Raw genomic sequence first — 25,152 nt, forward strand, 5'->3', positions numbered from 1 at the left:
GTTATAGAACAATTCTACCACTTCAAAAAAGTTCCCTCTTCCCTACAGTGAAACACTCCCTGGCAACCACTATTGTGTTAAAAATCAGTAGATCATTCAAAGAACAAATTCATATGTCTGATACTAAATGGAGACACTTGAAGATTAAAATGTACAAGTAAGCATTTGATTATACAACCTTGACATATTTAATTGCATTTTGCAAAGTGCTCAGTTGTATATAAGATATCTGAGGTTATATAAGCTCAGAAAATATATTGATTCTAAAGTTTTAGTTTTATTTTTAAACTGACAATAAAAACTGCACATATTCATGTGCAGTTAATGCTTCTATACACGTGTATGTTGTATAATGTTTAAATCAGGCTAACCACATATCTTCAAACATTTGCCATTTCTTTTTGATAAAAACTTTCTTCCATTTTTTTTTAACTGTGCAGTATACCAGTTTTATCTATAGTCAACCTACTGTGCACTAGCACACCAGAACATATTGATTCTGGGAGTTGCACTTCCACAATTATTGGCTTTGTTTTCTAATATTGAAAGAGATATCTAACACATTAACAAGGGTTGGAGAAATAGAATACTGCTTTATTTCAAGGAAATTTACTGTTATCCCCAAACAAATCTCATTAGGTATTTAAAAAATGCTGATATTCTATCCTTTAATTTAAATTTGTGTAAAATAGATATACATATTTAAATTAGCTATATTATAAATTTGCTGTGTTTTTTCCCCCAACCAGTATATTAGAAAACACATGGATAAACTTTTCTATAATGATTACCCCTGCATGTTAAACATGTCTAAACTATTTCTAATCAAGAATGGACAGTAAACAGCTTTTCGTTTCCAAAAAGTGGATCTTACTTCTTTCAGAAAACAAGTTCATTGACTTTTTTCTTCATAAAAGATATTTTCATGGCCAAAAAAAACATGGTCGTCAATAGTAATACACTATGAGCAACTTATTTTAACTTATACAAACCAATTCTTAGGACAGTAGCTTGTTAGGTAAATATATTTTGAATTGTGTGTTATGATGAATTTATGTAATTTTTTATGGCAGGGGCACATTAATTCACTGTCATGTCTCAGTGTCTTCAAAAGATGGAAAAACTGATGTAATTTACTTTTAAAAAATAAAAATTTCATAGAGAAATGAGAGAATTTATATTCCCTTCTGCTGTTTTTATCCTCTTGTGTGTGGCTTGGAAGTCTTTATTTATCATCAAAAGAATCCTTCTTTGAAAATTCAGAAAAATAGAAAAGCCATATAACTAAAAATATTTAGAGATTTTCTTTTCTCTTCGTGTAGGCAGCCTAATTAAAATAGCATTACAGAAATATTATAACTCTGCTATTCCAAAGTCATTCTGACTTTGTGGGAGTAGAGGTTGTTTCAAATGAGCTAAATTATTGACTGAACATAAACACATCAAAGCCTTATTAAAATTTGTTCTGGGCTTCTGGACATGCATTTCAGAATCTGTGGCCCTTTGAAATCATAAGGATAACTTAAAAGAAATCAGTAACCAGTGTAGCTGGAAGGATTTTAAAAGTTTCTTCTGGCTTTTAGAAAATTTAAGATATTCACTAGGCATTTAGAAATTCCTTTGATATTATGATGTCTGACGATATATTATAGAATTTAAGTCTATGAATGAACAGAACTTTCATGGGGTTTTCAAAGGTAATATTTTGCTAGTTCTTAAAATAAGGGAGATAACTCTTTTTTGAAAAATTAGTCTGTTGTTATATCATCCATCTTAGCTTATAAGTGCTTACTTGTTCTGCATATTTGACCAAGGCTCCCTCCCATGTCAATTCATACACTTACCTAGAATTACCACCTACTCTACAAAAAAAATGTGGGTCAAATTAAACACATATTGTTTAAAAATGACAACAGATGCAAAGGTAACCACTGGAGAGTCTACTAATAAATTTAAAAACTGAGTTGTCATATAAATATTGCACTTCGAGAAATTGATGATATCAACTATTTGGGTTTGAAACAAGTTTGTTTGTTTAAATTTTCTATTGTTGTAACAAATCTCCAAAAATTGAATGATTTACATTAATCAAAGTTATGTCTTTATAGGTTTGTAGGTCAACATTCTTTTATGGTTTTACTAGCTGAAAGCAAATTACCAGAAGGCTGAATTCTTTCTAGAGAACACATTTCCTTGTGTGTTTGTATGTGTGGTTTGGAGTTTTTATTTATTTTTTATTTTTTTGCTTTTTGTTTTGTTTTGTTTCAGCCTTTAAATACCAACTACATTCTTTGATTTAGGGCCTCTTCTTCCCTTTTCAAAGCTAGCAGCACATCATCCTCGGATCACTTCATGACTTCAACACTTCAGCCTGATTCTTCCACCTACAAGAACTCCAGTGATTACATTAAATTTATCATCAAATTGGATATCTAGGACAATCTCTTCATCTCAAAAACATCTGATTAGTAACCTTAATTACATCTGGTGCATTAATCAGTGAAATAAGATTGTCCTGGGGACTCAGTTCTTAAGATTTGCCTACTGTGTGTGCCTGTGATGTCTATTAACTTTCCCAATGAGGATAGTGAAATAGTAGTACAGACATTACTTCAGTAGAATATTTTTGTTTCCTGGAGGAGGCTTTCCCTCGAATCAGCAGATCCCTAATGAAGGAATAAGATATTGATTGTAATTCCTCCTTCTACACCTTTATTGTGTTATCTGAACCAATATTCTGGCTGTAGGAGAAAAAACATTATATATTGATCAGATCACTGGTTCAAAGAATAAAAAGCATTACTCAGGAAAGCATCCAACTTCATAGTGCTGTTGCAAATTATTGCATCTTAGATAATTGTATCATTCTATCAGGGCAGCTGCTTTGGCTGATTTTAATACAATTGAAGCCTATGCAACTGAGTCTTTTGTCTTACTTATTTTACTATAAAACTAGCTTTCTTATTTTATATAAGGTATGTTGACAATGATCAATTTCATAATTTCACAATAGACACCTACTCATACATCAGGAATTTCAAGTCCAGAAACATTGAACTCTCTATCTAAAGTCAAAAAGATGGTTATCAGGAGAATACATTTTAGTCTTTATTTTTTAGTCCCAAGTCAATTTTATTTGTGTGACTCCAGACTGATACTGTTAAACTTGACTAAATGATCACATTAACAAAAAAGTGAGAAGTTCAATTAATACTTTGTGGGTCAATATGGTAAAAATTTGTACAATTATTACACATATAGATGATAGTTCCCATTCTCAATATTTCTTGGCAGACAAATGAAATTCCATGAGAATATTCCATAAAAATATTTTATTATTCCACCAGAAAAACAAATAGCACATTAAATTTTTTGTCAATTTCAAGAATTTATATTTTTACTTTCTCGTCTTATTTTTTTTGGTATAATATTAAAGTAATTTATCCCTAACAGTTAACCCATTGAAACAAAAGTAGAGATATGTCAAATAAGAAGATGTTGTATTAATAAAATATAATAACTGAAAATAAAATAGTAATAGCAGTTTAAGTAAACCTCAATACTAAAGCATTCTTCTGATAATACGATTTTAAAATTAGGATCTAAAGAAGATAAGAGACACTCTAGACTCATAATTTTTAACTTTCATTTTCCATGCAGACAAATTATTAAATTTAAAAGAGTAAACATCTAAAACAAAATTAAAAAAAAAAACTCTCCACACATCAATACAAATGAACTAATGCAGAGAATTAAATTTTTTATCCATAAATCAATGGTAATTTGTTAGTTCTGATAAATTTACTTTGCTTATGTATGATAATAGAATTAAATAACCTACTCAGATTTACAACTCTTTGTAAATCCAAAATTATTTCAAGTTAAAAAATATTTGACTTTATTAATATATACTCAAAATAAGTGGGTTGAGTTAATTTTTTCTTAACTTATATAGATAACCATAATTTTCCAGTTTGCTTTCAAATAAAAGTAAGGAGTTGAATACTGTGTAAAAAAAAAAACAATGCTAAATCTACAAAGAGTAATAAAGATGAGTGTTCAGTGATTAAAATGAATAAAAAAGCTGCATGTTTTATGATTTAGTGTTTGTGTATCCTGTTTCAAGTGAGTTTAAATAATAAAATTATCAGTTCTTTCATCCAATTATAGATGTTATAGAAAATAGCATTATGGCCAATAATCCCAAATATTCCCCAGAATTATAATTTTAAAATATTCTCCATCAAATTATAAGTGCAATTTTAACTTTATATGAGAGTTCCAGATCAAGTAAATTTACTTGTTCTGTTTATATATATATATATATATATATATATATATATATATATATATATATATAAAGAGTAAAAAGATAAAGAATATTTTAGATGTATTCAGTTTACAATAAAAGTATGCCCAGTTTTGCAGGTGAGTCACTTGTGAACACAATGAAAATACAAATAGAAGGAAATAAAACTATTTTATGAAGACAGTTTGAAAGCTACAGTGAGGGTATATTGTCATATATCAGGGACCAGATTAAAACTATTCCAGAAAAACATAGAAAGCAAATGATATTATTTTTAACCAACAGATAAATGATGCTAATAGCTCATTATTATGATAAAAGAGTTATTTTTAATGATATGCATAAAATCATATGCTTTCATAAAGCTAAAGATTGATAGTCTAACTATGGGATTTAAAATGTTTTCTTATTAGAATCACTCAAAATAAAAATAAATTATAAATTAAAACCACCCAATAAATAAATATGTCACTATGCTCAGAGCAAGTCTATATTGGAACTGTGATACTTAAATGGAAATCAGTGAAAAGGTAATTTGTGGAGAAATGTATATGCTTTCTGGAAAATTACAATAAAAATCTTCAAATCTTATGCAGGTGTTGAAAACGTCACAAAAGAAAAAAAAATCTCTTTACAAAATGACAATTTAAGTATGTTAGTCTGATGTAACATAACAAAATAAGCACATGCAAGCATTTATGTATGAATTGAAAGAAACCAGTAGTGTATGTGAACCATTTTGTATGCAAAGCACATGCAGTAATAAAGCACTTCACCAGAGATGAGCATTGCAGACATATTGCTGACTCAAGGGATTGATTCTTTAAAGGATGGTTTGTATGTTAAAGTTTTATTGAAGGATAGATCCCCTACTTTATCAGGAAGTGTTTTGAAGCATTATAATTTACTCTACTAATTTTGTAGATATATATAAATTTTCCTACTCAGGTTCAAAAAAACATATTTCTAAAGAAAATTAAGTATATCTGCCTCTTAAACAAACAAAACCAAAACCAAAGAATTTATTTTGATCGACCCAAAGTGATTCATATATATATATAACACTATACTCACTTGTGTATATATATGCATATATGCACATATATATATACATTGGATATTTTGTTATTCAAAGTGGATAATATATATATGAATATATAACAAACATATATATATATAATGTGTGTGTATATAGATATAGATATAGATATAGATATAGATATAGATAGATGTTGTGTTTTGTTATCCACTTTGGACTGTGTTATCTCTTTCATTGATAAATACACTTTATATTTGCTAAAGGAAAAACACTTTTGAAGAAGTTTCAAACACATTTTCTTATTTTGTATTTACAGAAATTTATGGAGTCACATGGATATTATTATTACTAAATTAAAATGAGTAAAAGAGACTTAAGTGGGTCTGGGGTTGTGGCTCAGTGGTAGAGTGCTTTCCTAGCATGCTTGAGGCACTGGGTTCAATTCTCAGCACTGCATATAAATAAATGAATAAAATAAAGGTCCATTAACATCTAAAAATATATTTAAAAATAAATTTTAAAAAAGAGACACTTAAGGAACATTTAGATAGGAAGCTTAAGGTTTTAAAATTTTCAAGAACCTAAACCACACAAGCGACTTGGAACTTCTTTCTGATGATCATACTAAAATGCTCCTTGTGGGTCATTATCCTGCTGTGTTTGCTTTTTGTCAACCATGGGCATGATCTTCTCTAGAGATTTCTGTGTAATTTTGCTTTTAACATAAAAATGTATTAGTCTCACTGGGTACTGTCCAATACAAGAAACAAAAAGTAAGATTCTATCATATGAAAACATCTACAAATCTGTAATTGTTTCAGTTTACAGGAGAATAGAGCAAGCAATTAATTGCATGATTTCTCAAAGTAGTTTGTTCCTCTTTTCCGTTTTTTGTTTTTGTTGTATATAGGCTACATTCCACTCTATCTTTATGGCTTTTATGAGTGTTTTGTTCTTTTAATTTATGGTTTTACAGATTTTTTTTGCTAAGGGAACATAGATATTTTCTTCCAGTGTCCCTTTCAAAATCCCAATATTTAAATAAAATATGTATTTGCAGTAAAAAGGTACAATTTTTACACTGTCTCCTCCTAAAAAAGTAATTAATCTTATGGATTTTAAATATAAAGTGTTATTTCATATTATCTACCTCATTCTTCACATACACACACACACACACACACACACGAGGGAACATATTCAAGAGGATTTCATTCTGTACTTCTAATTCTAAAATCATTCTTTAATCTATAATTTGCATCTAATATATTTAGCCTTTATTGGGACTCAATCTAATAAGTATATATTTGTATGTAGTGTATGCCAAATTGGCCTTTTCTAGGAACCTCTTATACCACCTACTCATGGATATATTTTCCATTTTTTTTACACAATTAACAATTTTTGACTGTAGGAAATGATATGTTTGATCATTATACATTTTCCATTTGATAGATAAGACAAGTCAATACACAAGTAAAATGTTACTGGACTGTGATTCATTCAGAAATTTAAACTGTTCATAAAATTAATAAAATCTTATAACATTATAATAATAGGGGGAAAGCCTACAGGGTTGGACAATTATTTTTCAACAGATTAATTTATTCAACAAAAGGATAGAGAAAATATGTTTTTTAAGAAACGTATAAGTGATTAAAAGGAAAATAGGAACAAATTAAAACCAACTCTAAATACTTTTCTCATTGTATAATAAGATTTTCCAAAAGATAATCAATAAAATTCTTACACATTAGATCTTAGAACCTGTATGAAATTTGGAAACATTATTTTAAATGCTACAAATAAAATAATCCATTGATGTAGGAAAATCACATCATCGTAATTATTAATTTTGTTAATTTAATCATTATTAATTTAAATACATAATTTAAATTATCTAATTTCAAGATGGGCATTGTGGTATATACCTATAATCTCAGTGAATTAGAAAAATGAGGCAAGAGAATCATAAATTCAAGGCCATTCTTGATAAATTAGCAAGATCCTGTTGCAAAATAAAATTTTAAAATGGGTTGGGAATATAGCTTATAGTAGAGTACTCTTGGGTTCAATTTCCAGTATCACACTAAAAAATTCACTTCAGAATATTAATCTAATGTGAAATCAAGAAAATCTGGCATTTAATGCTATAATGATAAGAATTATATTGACCATTTTTCAAGCTTGTATACAGATAGTATATCCAGCATATTATAACTATTGTGGAATGAGTAGGTAAATAACAATGATTATCAAGCCAAATCTATTAAAATATTTTATCATTTCAATGAAAGGAAAGAAAAGGTATATTCATACATCAGAGAATAGAAGAAAAATAGAATCTAGATTACAAGTCTTAGCACAAACTCAAGTAGTTTATGTAGGAAATGAGCCTTGATGGAAGGGATATTTAAACAGCCTGTAGAAGTAACATGCTTATTTTTTTTACATAATATATATTTTTCTCAAATAGAATTTAGATACTAAGAGTATTTGTAGGTTCTGAGAGCTTTCCACTCCCTCTGGTTAAAAAGGACAAATACTGATTTAAATATTGATAGAAAGAATGAACACCCAGTTTGAAACTAAATACTTCAATTATATATTTAAAAACTTAATATTTTTAAACGGAAAATTTATTTTCAAAATATATTATTTTAACTAAAATTGCCTTGAAATGAAGTATATTAAGTAAAATTGCTTTTAAAATCTATAGGAATATTCATAATCTGAAGTGTGATAGACTTCACATACAACTAAAATTGCCTGCTTTTGTTTTAGCTCAGCTTTTCCTTGACTTTTAACGTGCATATTTACCTTGTTAAGAAATATGTCAGCAAATGTATTTACTAATATAAGTCACTCTGTGGACCCAGAGGCTGAATCTGATTGATGCTTCACTCTGTAAACAAGATACTGTTGCCAATTATCTTACTACATGAATGTCTATATTGGTTTCTTGTATTATAGCCAGAAGTAAAACCAACTAGTGGAGAAAAAAATATCATAAATCATTGCATAAAGTTAGCATTTGTAAAATTTCCAACTTAGAACTGTGTGTTGCAATCATATAGCACTGAGATTAGATGTTGTTTTTCCATGTTTGAATTAGTGGAACCATCACAGCATTTCATCACTGATTTTGCCTTCTACAAATACCATTTTTGTTTGATGTGCAGTTTTTCTTTTAATCCACTCTATTTAAAGTCCATTTATTTTTTTCAATAGTGTTTTAATTTTAATTTCTTTTTATTGGCGTATTATTATTGTACATAATGATGGGATTCATTATGTCTTGTTCTTTGATACATGTAACATAATTTCATCAATCTCTTTTCTAAGTAAAGTCCATCTACTTTTTGAAAGCTGTTAAAGCTAAGGTTCTCTGTAAGTCATCAGTATTCTTTTGATCTGTGGCTGGCTCCACATGCCACATCAAACTTGAAATTTTGACAGTGAAAACCCAATATTTACCCTATCTGTCAAAATAAAGAGCTGAGGTGAGGCATGGGAAGTTGTTAAGAACACAGTCTTATATAAAGAAAAAGAAAAAGGAATTAACTAATAGGTCTCTAACTTTTGCCTCCTTGACTCCATGTGTTGTTGTTTACAAAAGCCAATCAATATTCCTTTCATTATTCTCAATTATTTAGTCTACTCTCCTCTCTTCCCCACCTCTTTCTCTCCTACAGTGTTTTGCCATAATTACAGTAAATACATATCATTTTTTAGTTATCCAAAAGTTTAAAAAGATGTCTAGCTTCATTCATACTTCCTTTTATCCTATGTAGAAAAATAAACATTGCATTTTTCAAAGGGTTGACATAAAACATTAGAATTGCATACACTTAATTTCCTACATATTAAAATTTTCTTTGAAATTTTAACATAAATAGATATTCCAATAAATAAGCTTTTGTTTTGGGTAGATAACCTGAAGAAAAATATACAACAGTACATTGATTCTTATTGCATTAATTTAGGTTAAAATAAATCATCAACTTTTTTAAAGAGAATAATCATTTTTTCTATTTTACCTTCAGATATCCAAAAAGAATTTCTTCTTTCATATTTGACAGTGCAAACTTAGGATATCTTTATTTTTTTATCCCATTCTGATCGTCCTTACTGAGCACACTGAGCTATTGTGTTTTGTCTGCTGTGAATGCCAAGATCTCAATACATGCTTAAATTCAAATGTTTTACTTAATCCTACTATTTCACAGATGCATTTAATTACATAGAAACATATATATATATATATATATATATATATATATATATATATATGGCATATGTGTTTATGCTTATGCAAGTGTGTTTGTATAAATAACTTCTAAATATTTTGAAATCTATATGTCATATCTGTTGTGGGATATACCTTATACCTGCAAAAGCACAAAATATCATTATTGAATGGATATATACATTAAAATATTAATGTCAATCAAGTAAAAATCAATTCAGTCATTTGGACATAGTAAATAAGAGTTCCAGTCATTACTATTAGAGTAAGAATAAATTATCCTTCACAATCTTACATTGTAATCATTTATAAAAAATAAATAGAAAAATATAAGTAACAAAATATAATATTTTATGATAATTAAATATTTTCTTAAATATTCTCATATTTGTTATCTAGTACATTTCTCTCAAAAATGACTTAAAAGTCAAAATTTTAAAATCCAAATGCATTTAATAAATATTTTTCATGGCTCTTATTAAGCAAAGAACATAAGTTAAAAGGTTGTTTTTTTTCTAAAAAATAATAGCTTGGTTAACATTAGTCTTTTCTTGCCTTTGATGCTGTCAAAGATGACTTAGCCTGAATTAACATTGCTCTTTTGACTCTGAACTTGTCAAACATTTCATTTCATCATCCCTCTAATTGTCACCAGACCTAGATAGAAAAACAGGCAACAGTAACCATTAAACATGAAAAGCAGAACATTTCCCTGCAAATGGCATAGGGTAATGTGTAAGAAGAAGCAAACAAAGAATTAGATAAATGTATTGACAGCTTTTGAAAAAATCAACTCCTGAGCAGTTACAAAAAAGAATGAGGCTCTGGGAACACAAGGAGAATGTACCAGCAGATGGATTCTGAGTAAGCAGCATCCCTCTCTCCTTTTATACACCAAAGTGAAACAAAATGAAACCAAGAGGAATATGTGTAGTTTTCTTGCTTTGGAGGGTTACAAAGGTAGTAGTTGTGAAAAAGCATATTTGCAGTTCTCAAGATGACAAAGTGGATCTAGGCAGCAACCTTACACTCTAGACAGCCCAGAAATGAAACAGTGAAAGAACAGCTGACTGGAGAGATGGATGACAGACTAAACACTCTAAAACCCAATATTGGACAGCATGAGACCTGGGGGGACTTGAAATTTGGTTATTGGAGCAGAAAATAGGAATTCCTTGATCCCAAACCCTGAGCAGGGTGGTGTCAGGGAATAGGAGAAAGAAACAAAGAAAGAAAGAAGATATAAGAAAAGCTCCCAAGCTTAGTTTCTTAATAACAGTTGGAAAGAAAGACAGACCAAGTTAAAACAGGACAGGAGCAGCAAAGACAGTGAGGATTACACAATTCATTCTAGATTGTTGGCGGCAAGCTGTGCAGGGCAGGACTTTGCAGAGTCCACAGTTTGTCAGCCTTTGTAGTAGAAATCACATCAATACAGTTTCTCCCCCTGCTACACATAACAATGAATAAAACCAGAGGGGAAAACCTCTGAAACAGTAATCTATCTGGAAGGAACATGTGGGTTTGCTGCTAGCTGATGGTTACTAAAACCCTCCTCGATTCAAATAAGGGGAGTGGGTTGAAGTGGACCCTAGAACAAATCACTAACCCCAGCCCAGTGCTCCCCTCAGCTTGGTGAAGCTTGGGTGAAGACACCCTACCCTAGTCAGCAGTACGGGTAAAACTCCAGTGATGTGCCACACCCAGGGTTGAGATCTCTGTGCTGCAGACCTCCCAGAGAGAGCCTGCACTCACAGGTAACACAGTTGCCAGGAAACTCCAAGCCATTATGTAAGGCCACTGCAAACAAGCCCCACCAGAGGAGAGCTGATGATCAGTATTCCACAGCAGCTAGCAACTGACTTGAGCTCTGTTCCCGGTGTCACTGGGCACAACAGAAGCAGCCAAAAGACAGCACCTTCCACATATGCAGACTTGGGCCTTTGAGCTAACAAGCGCAGAGGAGCCAATCAGCTAGATGTTGCTGGGGCTGCTGTGAGCCAATCATCAGCCGAAGGGGCCCCAGCAAACTTCCAGCTGCCAGCAAACAAGCACAGACTGGGAGAGAAGAGAGCAACAAGGGAAGTAGCTCCTGTGCCCCAGCATCTTTTGGATACTACAGATGCAAGTCCCAGAGTTGTCAATTAATTCTTATCCAGATTTGCAGGCCCACAGCCGGCATTTCCTGAGGATAACTTCAAGCCCCTAGCAGAAAACTTCCTTATATACAACAGTTATATATAGCTTCCCTTTAATCACGAAAGATAACTAATTTGCATTATAATACACTTTATTATAATTATTTATTAGATGATACATAAAGAATTAATTGATATATAATTTTTAGACAATATTTTAAGATTAGATGAAGCTCATACTTAGAAAGCTTATATTTACATCTAAATTTAATGAGTAATAGCCAGGGTTTAAGATTAGTAGATATAAGAATTCTTAAGATGTTGTTCCTGTTTTCAAGGAGTTTATCATCCAGGTAATATTTCAACCCATGAAAGTCTCAGAGAAGTCAACCTTTTAAAAGATTTTAGCAAACTATCATATTAAACATCTATTAAGTCTTGTTTTTATCAACATGATAGCCATCATTATCATCAACCACAATATTCCATGACTTTTATTGAGCTCATAGTATGAATACATAGTTATTTTATTAAATTATTAACCATATATGCATTCACATGAAAAAAATAGTATCTTTTCCTCACTTGTGGCAAGGTTCCTGGCTGAAATCCATATGACAAAAGACAGATTTACAAGAAAAAGGCATAAAATTTAATATATTTTATGTGACAAGACATCATAAGAAATGCTAACCTAAAAATAGATAAGTATTATATATATTTATGGAAAGAAAAGCAAAACTATACTTAGAGAACAGAAGGGAATGGTGTAATAAACCATGGAAACTCTTTTGTTTGGATCATGGTTTCTTCATGCATTCATTCATTTCTTCTGGCTGTAGGAATCGTCCCTGGAGAGTGAGGGTCTAGTAACACACTTTAGAGTAAGGAAGAGAATAATTTATCCCTTGCATGAAGAAAGAATGGCAGGTAAAGGTTGGATAAACCTTTCTGATTCTACCATTTTTTTTTCTGTTTCCTTCAGCTTTTAATATTCAGTATGATATGTTGGCATATTTTGAGATTGGATGTTCTATATCTCTAAAATTAATATGATTCAATTTTTAAGTGTTGGATATCTTAAACACTCTTTTTTTGAATTTTAACTTTTCTTTAATTCTATTCTAGCATTTAATTTAGATTGAGAGAACAAAAATTAATACCTTACTCTGTTTCAATCTTCCCATCTGAGGTCTAATGTACGTCTTATGTTAAATTAATAATTTTAATTTAATAAGTATATATATTTTATTCTATTTTTTCTTCAGTTATGGTCAAAGATTCTTCATTACCTATCAAGTGAAATTACAGGAAAAAATTCAAATTTCACCTAAAAATATGGAATGTATTTCCTATCAGTTTTTCTACTATGAAAATGTATACCTATCTCTTGTTTTTCTATTCTTTTCTCTATTTTTTTTTTGGTTTGTTTTTTGTACCAGGTATTGAACCTTGACTCCAGAGGCGCTTAGCCACTGAGAAATATCCCCAGCCCTTTCTACTTTTTATTTTTTTATTTTTTTACAGGGCCTCAATAAGTTGTTTGAGCCTCACTAAGTTGCTAAGTCTGGCTTTGAACTTATGCTAGTCCTGCCTCAGCCTCCCAATTTGCTGGGATTACAGGCATATGCCACTACACAGTATCTATGATTTCCACTCTTTCTCCATTTTTTCCCACATAATACCAAACAATCACTGTTATTCATTCTTTTATAATATTTTTAAATTGCTCATTTATTAATTATTCCACTAACTAGGTATTTGATGTGGTGGCTACCAAAATGATCAAAATAAATTTGATTCGTGCTTTAATAGGCTCCCAATTTGTAAAACTTGCCTACTATAACTCATTCCATAAGTACTATTTCAATAAAGTATTATATAAAAATTTGTTTATAAAGAAGAAAAGTTTTAAAATCAACCCAAGTCTGTCCCCTAATTATTAAAACCCTAAGTAGTTTTAAAACTTAATTAGAACAAGCAGTAGTTATGAAACTTGCTTTAATTTCTATCACCAGGTAAAATCTTCCCTTTGTCTGAATCCCCAAAGCACTTGAAATCTGCATAATGATACATTATATTCTGACTTGAGATCAGAGACCTTTAGTTCTATATTTAGCACAGTGCTTATCTAATACATAAGTGTGCAGTTTAAATTATTTAAGGATGATAATCAATGCATGAAATCTCATAGTGTCTAGAAACATCTCTAGTTGTATTTTTAATTAAGTAATTTATTTATTTTAATTAGGTATATATGACAGCAGAATACATTTTGATTCATTGTACACAACTGCAGCACAACTATATCTCTGGTTGTACATGATGTAGTGTCACACCATATGTGCAGTCATACAAGTAAGCACCTAGGGTAATGATGTCCATCTCATCCCTCCATCTTTCCTGCCCCCATACTCTCACCCCTCCTCTACCTCTCTTTTGCCCAAAGTTCCTGCATTTTTCTCATGTTTGCCCTCCATTATGGATCAGCATCCACTTATCAGAGAGAACATTTGGCCTTAGGTTTTGGGGGATAGGCTAACTTAGCATGATATTCTCCAACTCCATCCATTTACATGCAAATGCCATAATTTTATTCTCTTTTAATGCTGAGTAATATTCCATTCAGAGCATTTGTTGCTTCCTCAACATTTTTTCCATTTCTTTTAGACATTAGATATTTGATCATGATCCAAAAAGTAAGAATAAGAAGAAAATTGATAAACAGGACTTAACTAGTGTTTGTTGTGGTATAGTGGTTTAGATGTTTTCAAGATTCTGACAGTTAAGATATATTCTTTTGATATGTCAGAAAATTAAACTTTGTGGTACACCCCCTAATTCTCCACATGCCAAATAGGAATAATACCAATATCTCCCCCATAAGTTTAATCATTTAATGAAGAGATTCAGATGAGTTATTAATATACTGTAAGTACCTTAGCTTTATTGTTTTTTGTTATCTCATTATTTACCTCTATCCAATTTTGTCTTGTAGATATTTTGTCTTGAAAATATTTGTATATCAGTACATTTAAAGCAATAGTGGAATTTTTAGTGATTTTTGAAATCCATTTAAATTGTCTTGTCTATATGAAGAACACAGGAACACACCACAGGAACCTTCTTGGATAAGATATTAGAAGAGACATAAAATACTTGGACTTGTATTAAGTTATTAGCACATGGTAAAGGAAGCAGGACTTGCCTGTTGGCTGACTATTGTCAAGAGTAAATATAGATTGTGAGCCTTAATCTTATCAAGAAAGATGAAAGATTGTAGTAAAACTGTAAAAGTAGTAAATAAGCAACAGTCACTGCCACTTAAGAGAATAGGAGGTACTTAGGAAAATGTGCATTTTTTTTCCAGTTTTCAGACATGGTCACACAGTGGTTTTGTTTTTGTCTTGATCTTGAGCTATCACAGTCATAGAAAGGCCTTGTCAGGACAATGTTTGTGAAACTGTTTACAATCAACAAGAGAACATCTGGAACTGGGTATCAGACTGCTAGTTCCTTGCAACCCCAAGTACTAGCTGATAATTTTGGATTAGGTGTGACACTTAGTGAGACTTTTGTCTTTTATCTATCAGCTAAAACTGTACACATCATTCCAATCTACTGATTGCTAAGCAAGAACTGTCTGCTACATCTTGATCAAATTGGAAATAAATTCTTAACAAATTCAACATGTTCCTTCTCATCCTTGACCTTTATTATAAAATAGTGAATATAAATATTAGAATTATCAGAACAATTATGATAGTACAACTTTGTCACTTGATCCATACTGGTCTGATAATTTATAAAAGGAAAGTTGGGGGCTGAGGATATGGCTCAGTGGTGGTATGCTTGCCTAACATGTGAGGCACTGGGTTCGATTCTCAGCACCACATAAAACTCAATAAATAAAATAAAGGTATAATATTTTAAAAGGGGAGAGTTAGTTTACATAGTCTCAGAAATTATCAAATGTTTCTCAGAGAAACTCACACCTAAAGAATGAAAAGGGATAAGGAAGTTAATAGGGAAGAAAACAGTAATCAAAGGAGAGATAACATATCTAAACACTTCTTACTGTATCATAATTAGGTATTATGCATACAAGCACTGAAATAAGAATTTATAACCCAACTATAAATACAGAAGAAGCTTTTAAAAAGATGAAAAGAAGACTTATTATATGTATACAATAACACAAATGCATATATATATATATATATATATATATATGCACACACACACACATACACATACATATATACATTCACATACATATGTACATATACACATACATACATACCCGTAGGTATGTATCTGCATATGCAATATGTGCGTGGTGTTCAAATATGTAACATATAGGAGGAAATACCTGTATATATATACACACAGATGCACACACACACACACAAACACACACAGTACAATAGTCCAGGAAAATGCCAGTGATAGTTTAACTAATGAAAGAATGGAAGAAATAAGACAAATTCGAGTATATTTAAGATGAAATTTTACAAATTAAAAATAAATTTAGTAAGGTATTGTTAGCCCAACAATAGGTGACAATATTCATAGTTGTCTAGTTTGAAAAAAATAGGTTTATATTTTCATTCTCTTATTTGTGGAAAAATTAATACTGTACCAGATTTAGAAGGGAAAATGATAAATTCTGCAAAGTATGAAATCTGAATTTATTTTGAAATGACTAACCTTGTATAGGTACATGAATATATAGGTCTAGACCTTGTAAAGAAAATTAGGTCTAGAGATATGAATTTAAACATTGGCTATGAGTGAAAAAGTGGGTACAGATACTGCACTTGGTAAACAGTTGTGTTTGTGTATGTGCATGTATGTGTGAGTATGTGCGGATTTCAAAATGAGTCTAAAATTAAACTGGTTGTCTTAAACCATTGGAGTGATTCTAAATCCCTAAATCCAATAGAGAATTATTAACTTTTGTTCATGATGTTGAAATAAAGGATGTAGGATCAGGGAGGAGTAAAGTTCTCCTAGAACATCAAATCTTGTATATTTAACCGAATAAACCAGATTGTGTGGATTTCAGTTTAAGTTTTCCTAAAGGCTAAGATAAACCAAAGCTAGTCTAAGGGGAAAATGGGTGTACATTCTGATGGCATTACTCCTTTCTTTGTGGTTCTTAATCATTTTAAAAATTCTTCTTCCAAAAACAGAAAAAATAAATGGGGGGGGGGCAGGGGGAGGCAGGGACTCACAACAAAAAAGGGAGATCAGTAAAGAAAGGGGATAGAGAAGGAGGGAGGAGAGGAGGTCATACGAAAGTACTGGAAAAGAAAATCTACCAAATTATGCTGTGTAAATATACAAATACACCATAAAGAATTCCATAAATATAAACCATATATGTATATGTATGATGCACTAATTGAAACAGTGGTAATAATAGAAGGGAGCTGTATAGAGTAAAGCAAGTTGATTATGGGGAGGGTATAAAGAAGGTATAGGGGAACGAGATTGATAACATTATATTAAATGCTTACATAAATATGGCTTAATGAATCCCACAATTTTGTATCATTAAAATGTACCAATAAAATTTGTATAAATTCTTATCCCAAGTAAAAGACTTACAGACATTCTATATGATAGGTGTTATGATTGGACCTGACTTGCTCCCTGCAAACAGGAAACATACCATCTATTGGATCAAGAATTTTCAATTAGAATTAATGTGCCTTCACTTCTGGTGTACCCTCAAAGACTCTTCAGATGCAAAAAAAAAAAATCATCCTGTTCATTGAATCTTTTTTCTAGAGTTATATCAGAATATATAAATACTTTGTGGCTAAAGTATGGAAGTATGGGAAGCTGTATATATGTATCTTAGTCACTGAATACTTGCATGTTTTAGTTTTGAGGACATCTTGACTTCTAGAAGGTGTTTGCACAGGGTTATTTTATCAGCTCCTGTGATTTCTGACTTTCTAGCTCGCTCCTTAAATCAAAGTCCTTATAGTCCTTATTTCTGAAAAGAATGTAGCTCTGGAGCACCAAATGCGATTCTCTCATTTTAGACATTAGTTGGCACCTAATTCAATTCAAATATTATGGAAGTGGGAAATTAAAGCCATTAGAATGCTGGAGTTTTTAGAAACACTGATATTGGAGGAACTTCAAGATTTGAAACTTGTTTTCCATTTCTTGTGCTATTTAGATAAATATAGTAGCTTTCCTTGTCCTGTCTCTTTGTTTAATGAAATGTAGAGGAAATCACAGGTTTTAGATAAATTTGGATACATTCTAGAGGAGAAAAGTTCTTAAAAAAATGCTTTCACACCACAGATTTAAAACACTATGAAAACTGGTAAGAGAAACAAATTCAGAGAAGATATGAAAACTATAAAACTAATAAGACTATCTGTAGTATAAGTATTACCAGATAAAAACATTAAAAATGCTTGATATCCAGGGTGGGGGTGTGGAAGGATTAGTTTATAAACTGAGGTTATTTATGACAATACTCTAAATATTTCAATGGACTATACCATATATTTTATCAAATGAAGCAATATGAACATGTGTGACAATATGAACACAGCTATAATAATTAAAAGGTCACCAGAAATTAGAGGATCAAGAATTTATTGTTACTTATTAATACAGACTGATAGATTTGTTTTTTAAAAGAAAATAATACTTTCAGAGAAAAAAAAATGGACACCCTTATTTCCAAAAGTGCTGTTTTCATTCTTTAAGCTAACATGTATCCCTAATTTAAATCATTTATCATAACAATATGTTATATATTATAGCCTCACTTCTCTTATTTTAAAAATATTATAAATTCAATCTTCTGTCTCTTTAAAATAGCATTTATAGACAGAAATTCTGTGAAATGTCTCTGTGTCCATTTTTAAGAGGTAAATTTTGTGATATGCAAATTGCATTTCAATAAAAATATCTCATTGTCAATAAAAGACTATAATTGTAATAGAAAACAATATTATCTAATTTTGAAGAGATGACTGTTAAATGATTTTTACTTGAAGTAGTCATCAGTGTGTTTGTTCAATTTCTTTTTTAAGCTTTAAAAGATTCTTTCAGAATCTTAAGAAAAGCTAAGGGCATAGCTCAATAGTAGAGAGCATGCTGAGAAATGTAAAAGCCATGTGTTCATGCACCTATTAAAATTTAAGAAGTTTCCTCATTCACTGTATTATGCTCAGCAAACAAGAAAACTAATAAAAATGGAGATGTCATTTGTTGCCTTTGTTATTTTTTGATATCTCTTTGAGAAATACAGGTTGATATTAACAACCTACATACTTGGTCTCTCAAAAGTATATTTTACTTTAAAATTCCATTTCTATTTTTTTTCTAGGACATTTATTTCTTTGGTTAATTAGATACTGATATCACAACAACATTTTAATCAACTATGTCCCTTTGAAGTGTTGTGCAATTTTGAAGAAGATAGTTTGTTTAGATATTCAGAAAATTTGGAAAACTTTCCAAGTATTCATAGAAGAGATTAAAAAGCAATGATCCAGTGTCCTGTGACACCATGTGGCAAAGGTTATGGGTGACTGTTAACTACCCAAATAAAATTATTATAAAGAATAATTGTGAAGAAAGAAAGACTTTATCTAACCCAAGTTGTAAAAAACTCCTGCCCATTTTAATCCTTATTAAGCCTAATACCTCAAATTTTCTCTCACTTTAATGATCATATGGAAATGAGCTTTGAATAATTAGATTTCAACTGTGCAAAATCCATTACCTCAAACATTATTCCTTTTAAATATATTCTTTTTAAAAAAATTTTAACTTCCATGAATATATGATGCAAAATTTTAGAATTATATATACTTTATGTGTTTACTTTTAAAAACAATTAAAAGGTACAACATATCATGTATACTAGTGGTATCCTATCTCAAATGAGCATACAAGTCTTAAATGTAATTCAGAGAAGATTCACTGTGGAAGTACCATTACAGCTATCACAAAATCAAGATATTGGAAATTCTCCTAGGGAAACCATTATTAGCATTATGCATTAGTTCCAGTAGTTACTGAATGTTGTAAAGCAGAATCATGCAGCACATACTCCTCTTTTTTTATTCTTTTTCAGTCAATGTTTTATCTGTGATATTTACCTTGTTGTACCAGAAGTTTTTTTTTTCTTTTTTCATTGCTGCATAATACTCTCTAAAATGAATGCACTGCAATTATGAACACATTTCTTTATTGATGATAATTTCATGATTTATTTGTGCCACAAAGTTGCTATAAATGTTTTTTATAAGTCTTTATGGAGAATTGAACTGTCATTTTGTGTAGCTTACTTTTCGTCAGTACTACCAAACTTATTTCAACAGAGATTGAAATCATACTTTCACTACCAGTGTGCAATGCAACCATTGATTCACATTCTTTCTACTTCTCATTCCTATTAATTGCACCTCAACAGTGTTATTTCAGGGTTTTTAATCATCATTTTTGCAATAGCTAAAACTATTCAACACTTTTTCATGATGTTAGCTAGTTGAGTTTCATCCTTTGCTAAGTATTTAAGGGTTTTGATACATTCTTAAAATTATGTTTTGCTTATGATTCATTTAAAATATATTTTAGTCTCAAGTCCTTTGTGTATCCCAGCAGGAGGCTTGATTTTTTTTTTTCACAAAGATGTCTCAGAATCAGTTTGTATTCTTAATTTTCCTGGTTTACACTATATTGTTTATGACTACTCCTTATTGTATTCTACTTACAATAAATATTATAAATTATGAAGCTAATATTTTATTTTATTGTAGAAGCTTTTAGGATCGAGTCTATGTTGCAGCCCTAATTATTTTATTTATTTATCAGATGTGAGGTAATGGTTACATTCATTCTTTCCCCCATACTGTGGTTAGAAGCTTCTAAGAGGGAGCACAAGTTCTGCTGATATGCATGTACTCATACAGTCTTTTCCCCAAGCATGTAGATTATTTGTCGTAATATGCTTCAAGTGAAGACAATACAACAGCACTGTTGGCATGACCCTCCCAAGACTAAGTTTAAAAGATATGGCAACTTCTATCTTTAATGCTCTCTTCCTGTCTCTTGAAACACTTTTTTATGAAGCCAGTTAAGATTCCATAAGTCAGTTTGTTAGAAGGGCATTGGGAGTGATTTTGGAAGCCCACTCCAGGCTCATTGAGTTTAGAAACTTTGAGCTAAAATTCCATCAGTCAAAACACGAATTGCTTTTAGCTAAGGCTGATTCTTTTTTTTATTGGTTGTTCAAAACATTACAAAGCTCTTGCCATATCATTTTTCATACATTTGATTCAAGTGGGTTATGAACTCCCATTTTTACCCCATATACAGATTGCAGAATCACATCGGTTACACATCCACGTTTTTACATATTGCCATACAAGTGACTGTTGTATTCTGCTATCTTTCCTATCCTCTACTATCCCCCCTCCCCTCCCCTCCCATCTTCTAACTCTACCCCATCTACTGTAATTCATTTCTCTCCCTTGATATTTTTTCCCTTTCCCCTAACATCCTCTTATATGTAATTTTGTATAACAATGAGGGTCATCTTCCATTTCCATGCAATTTCCCTTCTCTCTCCCTTTCCCTCCCACCTTTCATCCCTGTTTAATGTTAATCTTTTTCTCATGCTCTTCCTCCCGTTTCTGTTTTTAGTTGCTCTCCTTATATCAAAGAAGACATTTGGCATTTGTTTTTTAGGGATTGGCTAGCTTCACTTAGCATAATCTGCTCTAATGCCATCCATTTCCCTGTAAATTCCATGATTTTGTCATTTTTTAGTGCTGCATAATACTCTATTGTGTACAAATGCCACATTTTTTAAATCCATTCATCTATCGAAGGACATCTAAGTTGGTTCCACAGTCTTGCTATTGTGAATTGTGCTGCTATGAACATCGATGTAGCAGTATCCCTATAGTATGCTCTTTTAAGTTCTTCAGGGAATAGTCCCAGAAGGGCAATAGCTGGGTCAAATGGTGGTTCCATTCCCAGCTTTCCCAGGAATCTCCATACTGCTTTCCAAATTGGCCGCACCAATTGGCAGTCCCACCAGCAATGTACAAGTATACCCTTTTCCCCACATCCTTGCCAGCATTTGTTGTTGTTTGACTTCATAATGACTGTCAATCTTACTGGAGTGAGATGGTATCTTAGGGTGGTTTTGATTTGCATTTCTCTGACTGCTAGAGATGGTGAGCATTTTTTCATGTACTTGTTGATTGATTGTATATCCTCCTCTGAGAGGTGTCTGTTCAGGTCCTTGGCCCATTTGTTGATTGGGTTATTTGCTTTCTTATTGTCTAATTTTTTGAGTTCTTTGTATACTCTGGATATTAGGGCTCTATCTGAAGTGTGAGGAGTAAAGATTTGTTCCTAGGATGTAGGCTCCCTATTTACCTCTCTTATTGTTTCTCTTGCTGAGAAAAAACTTTTAGTTTGAGTAAGTCCCATTTGTTAATTCTTATTTTAACTCTTGTGCTATGGGTGTCCTATTAAGGAATTTGGAGCCCGACCCCACAATATGTAGATCGGAGCCAACTTTTTCTTCTATCAGACGCAGAGTCTCTGGTGTGATATCAAGCTCCTTGATCCATTTTGAGTTAACTTTTGTGCATGGTGAGAGAAAGGGATTCAGTTTCATTTTGTTGCATATGGATTTCCAGTTTTCCCAGCACCATTTGTTGAAGATGCTATCCTTCCTCCATTGCATGCTTTTAGCCCCTTTATAGAATATAAGATAGTTGTAATTTTGTGGATTGGTTTCTGTGTCCTCTATTCTATACCATTGGTCCACCCGCCTGTTTTGGTACCAGTACCATGCTGTTTTTGTTACTATTGCTCTGTAGTACAGTTTGAAATCTGGTATCGCTATACCTCCTTATTCACACTTCCTGCTTAGAATTGCTTTTGCTATTCTGGGTCTTTTATTTTTCCATATGAATTTCATGATTGCTTTATCTGTTTCTACAAGAAATGCCATTGAGATTTTGATTGGCATTGCATTGAACCTATAGATAACTTTTGGTAATATCGCCATTTTGATGATGCTAGTTCTGCCTATCCATGAACAGGGTATATTTTTCCATCTTCTAAGATCTTCTTCTATTTCTCTCTTTAGAGTTCTGTAGTTTTCATTGTATAAATCTTTCACCTCTTTTGTTAGATTGATTCCCAAGTATTTTATTTTTTTGAGGATATTGTGAATGGGGTGGTTTTCCTCATTTCCAGTTCAGAAGATTTGTCGCTGATATACAGGAATGCCTTTGATTTATGCGTGTTGATTTTATATCCTGCCACTTTGCTGAATTCATTTATTAGCTCTAGTAGTTTCTTTGTAGACCCTTTTATGTCTTCTAGGTATAGGATCATATCATCCGCAAATAGTAATAATTTAAGTTCTTCTTTTCCTATCTTAATGCCTTTAATTTCTTTTGTCTGTCTAATTACTCTGGCCAGTATTTCGAGAACTATGTTGAATAGAAGTGGTGAGAGAGGGCATCCCTGTCTTGTTCCAGATTTTAGAGGGAATGCCTTCAATTTTTCTCCATTTAGAATGATGCTAGCCTGAGGCTTAGCATATATAGCTTTTACAATGTTGAGGTAAGTTCCTGTTATCCCTAGTTTTTCTAGTGTTTTGAACATAAAAGGATGCTGTACTTTGTTGAATGCTTTTTCTGCGTCTATCAAGATGATCATATGGTTCTTATCTTTAAGTCTATTGATGTGGTGAATAACGTTTATTGATTTCCGTATATTGAACCAGCCTTGCATCCCACGGATGAATCCTACTTGATCATGGTGCACAATCTTTTTGATATGATTTTGTATCCGATTTGCCAGAATTTTATTGAGGATTTTTGCATCTAAATTCATTAGGGATATTGGTCTGTAGTTTTCTTTCTTTGCGGTGTCTTTATCTGGTTTGGGAATCAGGGTGATATTGGCCTCATAGAATGAAGTTGTCCCTCTTTTTCTATCTCCTGAAATAGATTGTGGAGTATTGGTATTAGTTCTTCTTTAAAGTTCTTGTAAAACTCTGCTGTATATCCATCCGGTCCTGGACTTTTCTTGGTTGGTAGTCTTTTGATGGCTTCTTCTATTTCCTCACTTGATATAGGTCTATTTAGGTTGTTTATATCTTCCTGACTCAATCTGGGTAGTTCATATGTCTTAAGGAATTTATCGATGCCTTCACTATCTTCTATTTTATTAGAGTATAGGGTTTCAAAATAATTTCTAATTATCTTCTGTATTTCTGAATTGTCTGTTGTGATGTTGCCTTTTTCATCCCGTAAGCTAGTAATTTAGGTTCTCTCTCTTCTTCTCTTTGTTAGCGTGGCTAGTGGTCTATCAATCTTATTTATTTTTTAAAAGAACCAACTTTTAGTTTTGTCAATTTTTTCAGTTGTTTCTTTTGTTTTGATTTCAGCTCTAATTTTAATTATTTCTTGCCTTCTAATGTATTTGCTGCTGATTTGTTCTTCTTTTTCTAAGGCTTTGAGGTGTAGTGTGAGGTCATTTATTTGTTGGCTTTTCCTTCTTTTAAGGAATGAACTCCATGAAATGAATTTTCCTCTTAGTACTACTTTCATAATGTCCCAGAGATTTCGATATGTTGTGTCTGAGTTTTCATTTACCTCTAAGAATTTTTTAATTTCCTCTTTGATGTCTTCTGTAACCCTTTGTTCATTCAGTATCATATTGTTTAATCTCCATGTGATGTAGGATTTTTCCTTTCTCATTTTATTATTGATTTCCAATTTCATTCCATTATGATCAGATAAAATGCATGGTAGTATCTCAACTCCTTTGTAATTGCTAAGATTTGCCCTGTGACATAATATATGGTCTATTTTTGAGAAGGATCCATGTGCTGCTGAGAAGAAAGTTATCCGCTTGATGTTGGGTGGTATATTCTGTATATATCAATTAAGTCTAAATTATTAATTGTATTATTGAGCTCTATGGTTTCTTTATTCAACTTTTGTTTAGAAGATCTGTCCAGTGGTGAGAGAGGTATGATAAAATCTCCCATGATTATTGTGTTGTGGTCTATTTGACTCTTGAACTTGAGAAGAGTTTGTTTGATGAACATAGCTGCACCATTGTTTGGGGCATATATATTAATGATCATCAAGTCTTGTTGGTGTATGGTTCCCTTGAGCAGTATGTAGTGTCCTTGTTTATCCCTTTTGATTAACTTTGGCTTGAAGTCTACTTTATTTGATACAAGTATGGACACCCCTGCTTGCTTCTGTGGTCCGTATGAGTGATATGATTTTTTCCCAACCTTTCACCTTCAGTATGTGTATGTCTTTTCCTATCAGATGAGTCTCCTGTAGGCAGCATATTGTTGGATCTTTTTTTAGTCCATTCTACTAGC

This window comes from Marmota monax, unplaced genomic scaffold, assembly GCF_021218885.2.
Source record: "Marmota monax isolate L192 unplaced genomic scaffold, Marmota_monax_Labrador192_F-V1.1 WCK01_AAM20220418_F8-fsc00006, whole genome shotgun sequence".
In the NCBI taxonomy this organism is placed as follows: domain Eukaryota; kingdom Metazoa; phylum Chordata; class Mammalia; order Rodentia; family Sciuridae; genus Marmota; species Marmota monax.